The sequence below is a fragment of the Triticum aestivum genome, chromosome 7A, assembly GCF_018294505.1.
Source record: "Triticum aestivum cultivar Chinese Spring chromosome 7A, IWGSC CS RefSeq v2.1, whole genome shotgun sequence".
Classification (NCBI taxonomy): Eukaryota; Viridiplantae; Streptophyta; class Magnoliopsida; order Poales; family Poaceae; genus Triticum; species Triticum aestivum.
In genome coordinates, this window is record NC_057812.1 from 19,571,251 (window position 1) to 19,582,091 (window position 10,841).

Genomic DNA, 10,841 nt, shown 5'->3' on the forward strand with positions numbered 1-10,841 from the left:
CTCTGACATTAATTTGCAGCGTATGAACATCAGGGTGTATCTCAGCTTCACTTTGTGGCATCTAGAGGCCACCACCAGCAGACTTCGAAATCTGGCGTGATTACGGCATAACAACATCTCCATCTTATTTTAGTAGCAGCATCTGGTGTGGTGTAGTCCATTGCGTCTTCCACGTCTTCTCCCCAGCTGAAATGCATATGCAGAGCATGCATGAGTTTAATTCAGCAGCAAATGTATTACTCCCTTCGTTCCAAAATAAGTGTCTCAACTTCATAGTAGAGTTAGTACAAAGTTGAATATGCCAAGGACTTATTGAAGTGATCATCCTGCTATCTGGTCTGTTTTTTGGGAGGAGCAGTATTTTCCATCCATAATTTCTCCTCGAAAACTCTCTGATGGTTCAGGAAAAGATACAATGGCTTCCAACTTCAGTCGACATTTTTGTGTACACTTCAGTCATCAGGTGGACACGCTCCTGTGCTCAAATCTCCTGTTAGAAAGAAATCCAAACTGAGTCGTCGAGTCAAAGTGTACGGACTAGCACTGCCTGAAATCAGATAAAAGGGAAAAAAAATGAAAATTCTAGCTATCCGTACCAGCGAAACATGTAACTCAACACCAGGATCAGTAGAGGGGCAGCATGAATCGATCATCAGGCATCATCATTGTCTTCGTCAGAATTGCAGGAGGAGAATTCATCGCGGTCGCCATTGCCGTCCCCTCCGGCACGGTCTTGGCAGCTACAGCAACAACAAAGGGATAGCATATGAGTATGTTCGGTTGTGCAAAGTGTATATAGGGCATCTAGTTCAGTCGATAACTAGGTACTACTGACCTGTGGTTTCGGGTCGTCACGGCCACCACCTGTGAGGAGCTCTCTCTCGTCGGCACTGCTGCAGGGCCGGGATGGAGAGATGATTCCTCACCCTCCGTTGCTTCCTCCACTTGCAGCGCGGACGCACTAGTGGATCCAGCGCGGACGTTGACGCCACCTAGGTCGTGCTCGCTTCGGTCCCAGAACAGTCGCAGGGCAGGAGCAGGACGGTTGGGGTGCGCGTCCAGCTCAACTTGCAGGGCACCAAGCCTCGCCACTCTACCTTCCCAACCAAGTGAAATCTCCTTGAGACATGGAAGGTGTTCGATACCAGTAATCCCGGATTTCAACAAGCAGGCACTGATTTTTATCTTTTCCAACTTGGGTGAGGTGCCCGCCTCGAACTTCAACTCTCTAAGTTCCCCCAGGCCAGCAATAATAACCAATTTCCTCAGCTTTGGGAATGTTCTCGCTTTGAACATTAGTCTCTCCCCAACATAAGACCCCCAATCAAGGCGAAGGAGCATGAGCTTGGGCAGTGCGCCTAGTATCTCCATGCTTTTATCTCCATCGGTCAGACTGCTCGACTTCAAGTAAATCTTCACCAAGTGCACTAGACCCCCAAACCAGTCAGGCAACTCCCCGAGTTCTCCCGACAAATTCAGAGTCCTCAGGAGAGGAGGTGGGGAGGAAACAGAACGCAACCACTTAAGGTCGCTTCTCCTATAGCTTGCAACCATGCAAAGAGAGAGCAGGCAAGAGAGCTTCTGAAGGGATGTCCAAAGTGTTTTGCTCTTTTGCTTGCTCTCCCCTAGTGTGACACTTAACTTTCTTAGCTTTATAAGCTCCCCAAGCTCTTTACCTGCTTTCCTACTAGTTCTCTTTATGTCCACAACCTCTAGTATCTCTAACTCCTTTAGTTTGCTGATGCCTCTAGGCACCCTCACATCATCATACTCAGTCAAATCACCAGTCCAGAACGAGTGCAGCAGACACACAATACCCAGACAACAAGGTGAGGGTATGCAACAGTTCCTAGAACACCAGCTTCCTTCTTTGCTACATCGGAGGCTACGAAGGCTCTGTAGTTTAGTGATATCAGTTGGTAGTGATGTCACGTAACCACCTGTTATGTCCAAACACAACAAGCCTTGTAGTTTTCCTATGGATCTTGGGAGCTTGTGAATACCCGAACCAGCATAAGAGGACCGAGCATGGACATACTTCAAATGAAGTAATGACCCTATAGTGTTGATATCTTTTTGTGCAATTTCAAACCTGGCATCATACAAATCCAAGACTCTAAGCATCCTAAAGTCCGGCGAATGAACTAAAGGTGCTGGCTTTTTGGGTCTCTCACCAAACACAGTCAATGACCGGACATGGTTCCAATCCAAGCCTTTATTTGGGCACTAATTGCCTTCATATGCTACATGACGGAAGTTATCTCCTGCTATGTTGGTTGCCTTATCCCATGTTGAGCATGCAAAATTTTCATCTCTACAAATTGAGATCATGACATCGTGAACGATATCATGAACTCGACAGCTCTTCACAGTTCCTTCTATGTTCACTTTTACTGATTGAATCATACTTCGGCTGATTAGCTCATCAAAGTAACTATTCCCAACATCCTCAGCACGTGATTCACCCCTAGTGATAATAAACCCCTCTGCTATCCACCTTTCTACCAGACGCCTCCTTTTGATTTTGAAATCCTCAGGAAATATGCTTAAATACAGAAAACATGACTTAAGATGAGAAGGGAAGTGGTTGTAACTCAGAGTAACCATCCTCTTCATCGGTTCAAGATTTTTGTTGTTGTCTAGCTCTAAGGGGATCTGGTCATAAATCATTTGCCACTGGTATATCTCTTTGGTGGCAAGCATGCCTCCTATTGTGAGAATAGCAAGGGGTAACTGGCCAGACTTTCTCACTATCTTGGTAACTATTCTGCTCATGTTCTCATCATTTTTCATGTCTTCCACACTTTTCCTAGTCTTCTTTAGTAGCAAATTTATGGCATCATTTGTTTCTAGGGGTTTATGGTGATAGATATGTGGTATAGAGGGTTCCAAAACACATTTCTCAGCTAAGCCAACATCTCGTGTTGTCACCATGATTAGGCTACCTTTATGATTACTACTAGGAAAAACAGTAGTTGTGATCCAGTTCCAATCATTTATGTCCCATAAGTCATCAAGAACAATAAAGTACCTCTTCTCAAGTAGCTCTGTGTTGAGAAACTTGGCGAGGTCCTCTTGTCCCGCCCCCTTCCTGAGTAATTTCTCCAATGCTTTAGGGCTATCAAGCTTTTTGATCATATCTGTGAGAAACTTCATCCTAATAAATGACTGCGAGACAGTTATCCAAGCACAACATGAAAAGTTATCCATACTTTCATAAACATTCCTTGTAAGAGTAGTCTTACCCAAACCACCCATGCCGACCACGCATACAACCTGAGGAGGTCCATTGTTCTCATGGACATCTATAAGGTCTATTAACTCTTGTTTGGGCTTGGAAAACCCCACAAGTTCAGCTTCATCAATGTTGCTCGCTTCCTGGTTGCAAATATCTTCCATGCAAGAATCCCTCTCATCAATGGCTCTAGTGATCTGGTCCTTCTGAATCAGGTTGTAGCGTGTGTTCCTTCTGCTCACTTCTTCAACTCTTGATTTGAGATCTCGGATTTGCATGGCAATTCGGTGCCGATCTTTGAGCTTCGTCCACTTATGCAACTTGCTTGCACTGGCCACATGCACCAGGAATTCACCAAGACAATCTTCAATATTGTAGGACAGGTCTCTTACTTGCTTCGCCCACACTTTGAGTAGCATGTCTTTCTCCTTCATTGCTTCAGTGGCCACCAAAAATGCTTGCATTGTTTCTAACTCATCTTTGATGAACCTAGCAAACGAAAAATGCACATGACGCTTAGTACATTCCCGCAGATTACAAAATAGTATCTGCAGCTCCATGCGTGCAGGTTCCAAGCCTGCCATCAATACTTGGTGCCAAAATATGAATAAGAGTTGAATAAAGCATGTGAACAGATCAGATATCCTTGCGCACACCCATGACGAGGCTCATCTTGTTGGCAGCGGCAGAGGCAGCCTTGCCAATGGCGCCGACTAGCAAGGACTTGGCCATGCTGAGCGCCGTGTCCGCGATCATATCAGGCATGTTCGGATCTGACCCTCTCACGACCGTTGTTGCTTGCTGGAGGTGTTGACGAGTAGTAGGAGCTAAGAAAAGTGAGGTCCGAATGCTAGTTGTAGTGCTGCTTTTACACTACTAGGGAAAAGGCTAGCAGCAGCGCGGGTTTTAGGCCTATCAGTAGCGCGGGGATATGCGCTACTGATAAGGCGCTACAACTATTCATTAGTAGTAGCGCGTGTTACACGCGCTATTGCCAGGACAAGTAGCTGCAGCGTTTGTTCAATCCCACGCTACTGCTAATGTAACTACTGGCAGCGCGTTTTCCGTCCATCGCTACTAGTATTCTTTTTTATTTTTAAATTTTTAGTGTATTTATCGTACAAATATTGGTACAATACCAATTATGAGGTTTACATCATTATGTCCATAATAGTGTGTCAAATGAAGGTGGATTAGTTTCAAGTGGAGGCAATATGTGGTGCATGTCAAAAGTATACTACAAATCCAAACTTGATCTAGTTTGGACTAGTAGTACTTTTGATGTGCACCACATGTTGGCTCCACTTGAATCTAATCCGCCAACACAAGCTATTTAATTATTATCATAGTCATTACCACCAACATTAGCTATTTAATCATCATAGTCATAGTGTAGCACACATCATCATCTTCAAACTCTCATTCTAGCTAGCTAATCACCACCAACACTAGCTAATAATAATCATCATAGTCATTACCACCAATATTTGCTATTTTATCATCATAGTAATAGTGTAGCACATCAACATCCTCAAACTCATTTCTAGCTAATCACTCCTGCTGCTCTCTCTTAGCTAAAACAACATAAAACATGTGTAGCTCTCCTCCTTGATCAAGTTGGAGCATGCAGATGAACATGTCTCCTAATTTTGGGTAGCACATCTGTTTGCTGCCCCCTAGTACTTCTCTGCGCTCCCCCATTACATATCTGGTCCAGTCTTCCACTATTAACCATTCATCCTTGATCTTGAATGCACTAAAGTAACATGAAGGATATCTTGGCACTAGTAGAAAAAGGGTCAAACGTGAAGCACATTAGTGCCGGTTTGAATTAGAGCCGGCACTAATGTGTACATTAGTGCCGGTTCGTGGCGGCGATCAATAGTACCGGTTCGTGACGAACCTTTAGTACCGGTTCATGCCACGAACCGGTACTAAAGAGGATGTGTCAGCCTGTGGGCAGGCTATGGCCCCACCATCACCATTTAGTGCCGGTTCGTACCACGAACCGGTACTAATGAGGTTATGGCAAGCTGTTTTTAGTCCCACCTCGCCAAGAGAGAGGCAGTATGAGCGGTTTATAAGTCGTGAGTGCACAGACAATGACGAAGAGTTGCAATGCTCACCTACATGTTGATTAGCTTCAAGCCTTGCGGAATAGCATAGATTGCACTGAGCTATGTGCAGTGCAGTCTACACTATTCCGAAAGGCTTGAAGCAAATTAACCAGCATTGCACCTCTTTTTTATTTTTAATAATTTATTTAAACTCCGGACTTCTTTTGTGTTCAGTATGCAGCATTTAAAGCGACGTCATCAATTTCCAACATGTTCTGACATCATTTTTTGTTTTTCGGTCATTTACCTAATTGTTTAGAGAGCTAAATGACCGTGAAATTGAAAATCACTACAAAATGAATCCTGAAAATGTTGAAACTTGGCATGGTATCATCATATCACCCGCATAGCATGCGCGAAAGAGTAGAGAGGGTCACGGCATCAACTGGACGCACTTCGTGTACAAACTGGACATACTCTTTCCGAGTATCAGGGTTTCGGACGAGAACTCATCTGTTACATGGCCACTTCAATGTTTTTTAAACTTATTTGAACTCCGGACTTCTTTTGTGTTTAGTATGCAGCATTTAAAGCGACGTCATCAATTTCCAACATGTTCTGACATCATTTGTTGTTTTCCGGTCATTTACCTAATTGTTTAGAGAGCTAAATGACCGTGAAATTGAAAATCACTATAAAATGAATCCTAAAAATGTTGAAACTTGGCATGGTATCATCATATCACCCGCATAGTATGCGCGAAAGAGTAGAGAGGGTCACGGCAAAAACTGGACGCACTTCATGTACAAACTGGACAAACTCTTTCCGAGTATCAGGGTTTCGGAGTCCGGAGTGGGTACTAATGTGCATCCCACCAATCAGGAAGAATCACACAGATCGTGTGTTTCTTTCTAGCTCTTGCGAGTCGCTGGATCAAGGGTGTGTTTCTTCCTAGCTCATGTGAGTCGTTGGATCGAAACTACCACAATCACTTTGTGAGCCAGACGACCCTATATATAGCCCACCTCTCGCCTTCCCTGCATAAGTCTTTCAGTTCATCGACTGCATACATCTACCAGCTCATCGACTGCATACATCTACCAGTTCATCGACTGAATACAAATCATTCAGATTCGCCATCATGCATCCAACTGTGCATTTGATATGCATATATATGCATCACGAGCCACGGTTGGGCTGTATGATGGCGATACCGATTGGTTTGTTCTAGATCTGACATAAAAGGTTTGATACAACTTCTTTTTTGTGACATAAGAGCTATCTCTCCTCCTACCTATTTTAGTTACACAACTACCTATTTGTGCCAAATTTTCACTTTTGCTGTTGCTCTTGCATCATAAGCATCCATGTTAACTGGACTTACAAGTAATGCAATTTAACCAAACTATCTTGTGATCTTCGCCAAGAGAGAGGCAGTATGAGCGGTTTATAAGCCGTGAGTGCACAGACAATAACGAAGAGTTGCAATGCTCACCTACATGTTGATTAGCTTCAAGCCTTGCGGAATAGCATAGATTGCACTGAGCTATGTGCAGTGCAGTCTACACTATTCCGAAAGGCTTGAAGCAAATTAACCAGCATTGCACCTCTTTTTTATTTTTAATAACTTATTTAAACTCCGGACTTCTTTTGTGTTCAGTATGCAGCATTTAAAGCGACGTCATCAATTTCCAACATGTTCTGACATCATTTGTTGTTTGTCGGTCATTTACCTAATTGTTTAGAGAGCTAAATGACCGTGAAATTGAAACTCACTACAAAATGAATCCTGAAAATGTTGAAACTTGGCATGGTATCATCATATCACCCGCATAGCATGCGCGAAAGAGTAGAGAGGGTCACGGCAAAAACTGGACGCACTTCGTGTACAAACTGGACATACTCTTTCCGAGTATCAGGGTTTCGGACGAGAACTCATCTGTTACATGGCCACTTCAATGTTTTTTAAACTTATTTGAACTCCGGACTTCTTTTGTGTTTAGTATGCAGCATTTAAAGCGACGTCATCAATTTCCAACATGTTCTGACATCATTTGTTGTTTTTCGGTCATTTACCTAATTGTTTAGAGAGCTAAATGATCGTGAAATTGAAAATCACTATAAAATGAATCCGAAAAATGTTGAAACTTGGCATGGTATCATCATATCACCCGCATAGTATGCGCGAAAGAGTAGAGAGGGTCACGGCAAAAACTGGACGCACTTCATGTACAAACTGGACAAACTCTTTCCGAGTATCAGGGTTTCGGAGTCCGGAGTGGGTACTAATGTGCATCCCACCAATCAGGAAGAATCACACAGATCGTGTGTTTCTTTCTATCTCTTGCGAGTCGCTCGATCAAGAGTGTGTTTCTTCCTAGCTCATGTGAGTCGTTGGATCGAAACTACCACAATCACTTTGTGAGCCAGACGACCCTATATATAGCCCACCTCTCGCCTTTCCTGCATAAGTCTTTCAGTTCATCGACTGCATACATCTACCAGTTCATCGACTGAATACAAATCATTCGGATTCGCCATCATGCATCCAACCGTGCATTTGATATGCATATATATGCATCACGAGCGACGGTTGGGCTGTATGATTGCGATATCGATTGGTTTGTTCTAGATCTGACATAAAAGGTTTGATACAACTTCTTTTTTGTGACATAAGAGCTATCTCTCCTCCTACCTATTTTAGTTACACAACTACCTATTTGTGCCAAATTTTCACTTTTGTTGTTGCTCTTGCATCATAAGCATCCATGTTAACTGGACTTACAAGTAATGCAATTTAACCAAACTATCTTGTGATCTTCGCCAAGAGAGAGGCAGTATGAGCGGTTTATAAGCCGTGAGTGCACAGACAATGACGAAGAGTTGCAATGCTCACCTACATGTTGATTAGCTTCAAGCCTTGCGGAATAGCATAGATTGCACTGAGCTATGTGCAGTGCAGTCTACACTATTCCGAAAGGCTTGAAGCAAATTAACCAGCATTGCACCTCTTTTTTATTTTTAATAACTTATTTAAACTCCGGACTTCTTTTGTGTTCAGTATGCAGCATTTAAAGCGACGTCATCAATTTCCAACATGTTCTGACATCATTTGTTGTTTGTCGGTCATTTACCTAATTGTTAGAGAGCTAAATGACCGTGAAATTGAAAATCACTACAAAATGAATCCTGAAAATGTTGAAACTTGGCATGGTATCATCATATCACCCGCATAGCATGCGCGAAAGAGTAGAGAGGGTCATGGCAAAAACTGGACGCACTTCGTGTACAAACTGGACATACTATTTCCGAGTATCAGGGTTTCGGACGAGAACTCATCTGTTACATGGCCACTTCAATATTTTTTAAACTTATTTGAACTTCGGACTTCTTTTGTGTTTAGTATGCAGCATTTAAAGCGATGTCATCAATTTCCAACATGTTCTGACATCATTTGTTGTTTTTGGTCATTTACCTAATTGTTCAGTATGCAGCATTCAATTTTCAGAAGAAAATAAATAATGCAGAAAATAAAAAAACTATACAAAAAATTACTCAAAAATAAATAGAAGAAAATAAATAATGCAGAAAAGAAAAAACTATATAAAAAACTACTCAAAAATAAATAGAAGAAAATAAGTAATGCAAAAAAGAAAAAACTATATAATTAATTTGTTGGCGCGCTGCCCAGTGGGCCTGCCAGACCTAGGGTGTGCAAATGCAGGCCCAGAAGGGCCAGCAGGCTCACAGGGCAGCGCGCCCTAATTAATTAGGCCGAGAAGCCTGCTATATAGAGGAGTTCGAAGAGGTAGCCGCGGCTGGGTTTATAAACCAGTGCGGCTGCCCTTCGCCGGGCGAGGTGGGACTAAACTTTGGGGTGACAGCGCAAGGCCTTTAGTACCGGTTGGTGGCTCCAACCGGTACTAAAGGGGGGTCTTTAGTATCGGTTCGTGGCTCCAACCGGTACTAAAAGCCTTCGTTTCCCGCTGCTTGGCCTGACGAAAATAGGTCTTTAGTACCGGTTGGAGCCACGAACCGGTACTAAAGGCCCATCCTATATATATAGCACTTACGAAAATTTCAGTTTCATCTCCCCACTTCGTCTCCAACCTCCGCCGTGCGCGCCGCTCGATCCGTCGTCGCCGCCCGTCGCCCGTACCGTCGTCCGTCGTCATCGTCGCTGTCCCCGCCGCCGCCCGTCGTCGTCGTCGTCTCGCGCTGCCGCCCCGAACGCCGCCGCCGTCCGTCGTCATCGCCGCGGCCGTACGTCTCTCTCTCGCTCCCGCACACACATACACACACATACATACACACACATACACACACACACACTAGTGCAGAACCGGGCAATAGCACCGGTTCGTAAGGCCCTTTAGTGCCGGTTTCGGAACCGGCACTAATATTTCGGCACTAAAGGCCCCCCCTTTAGTACCGGTTCAGCACGAACCGGTGCTAAAGGGCAACCACGTGGCACGAGCCAGCTCCGGGGGCCGGGAGCCCTTTAGTACCGGTTGGTAACACCAACCGGTACTAAAATGTTTGGGGGATTTTTGGTTTTATGATTTCTTTTTCATTTAATTTTGTGTTTTCCATTTTAATTCTTTTTCGTTTGCTGGTATTTTACGGTACTACACATTGTACACGTTATGCATATATATATATATATATATATATATATATATATATAATAGAATTTCTAGTAGAACCAATCATATATATATCATCAATGTCTCACAAACCACCATATTAATTTACACATACACACATGTATAGCTATATACAATTTCTCCTACATATGCATGTTGCCTTCGGAGCCAGTGGCATTAGCCTAATTGGTGCCTTCGGAGCACGATGACAATTGGAAGTGGTTCATGACCTGTTCGATGGGGGCGGTAGCGGGTAATAGTATTCTCCCTTCGGATTTATGACCTGGTCGAGCAAAAATCCCGCTATTTCCTCTTGAAGTGCTTCTACGCGCTCCGTTTCTAGGAGCTTGACCCGCACCTCTTTGAACTGTTAAGAAGGAGATCAATATGCATGTGTATTAGTTGTGTGACTAGATATCGATAATGGTGTAAAAATTGTGAATAGTGTTCTGACAAGCGTACCCATTCCTGTCTTTGAGATCTGCTCCTTTCGGACGCCATCATGCGAATGTTCTCGCAAACGCAGAATGCACACAGATCAGTCCCCTGCGCCTGCTTCAGGGCCTTTATTACGAGAATGGAATTTAATTTGATCAGATAATAATTAATCAAGCATGATAATTAAAGAGATGGCAGCTAGCTAGCTAGCTAGTACTACTTAATTACTTACCTTGGATCGAAACCATTTCAGCTGTGGTTTCCATTCGCCTTCCGTGACGCTGATGAACCTTGCCCAAGCCCTGCCCGCCGACAAAGAAAATGAATAAAGGGGTTATTAAATAGTTCATATCATGAAATGACGAACTAAATAGGCCGAGATATATAGTTAATAATGATTGAAATTACCTGTTGACTATCCCATACAAGATGTTGTAGTCACTATTTGCTTTGAGTAGCGAGTCC

At 43.4% G+C, this 10,841-nt stretch overlaps 1 pseudogene; it reads right to left on the bottom strand.

Annotated features, from left to right (window-relative positions):
- Positions 1-624: 624 nt before the first annotated feature.
- LOC123148471 (disease resistance protein RPM1-like) lies at positions 625-4,000 on the bottom strand (annotated as a pseudogene).
- Positions 4,001-10,841: the final 6,841 nt, after the last annotated feature.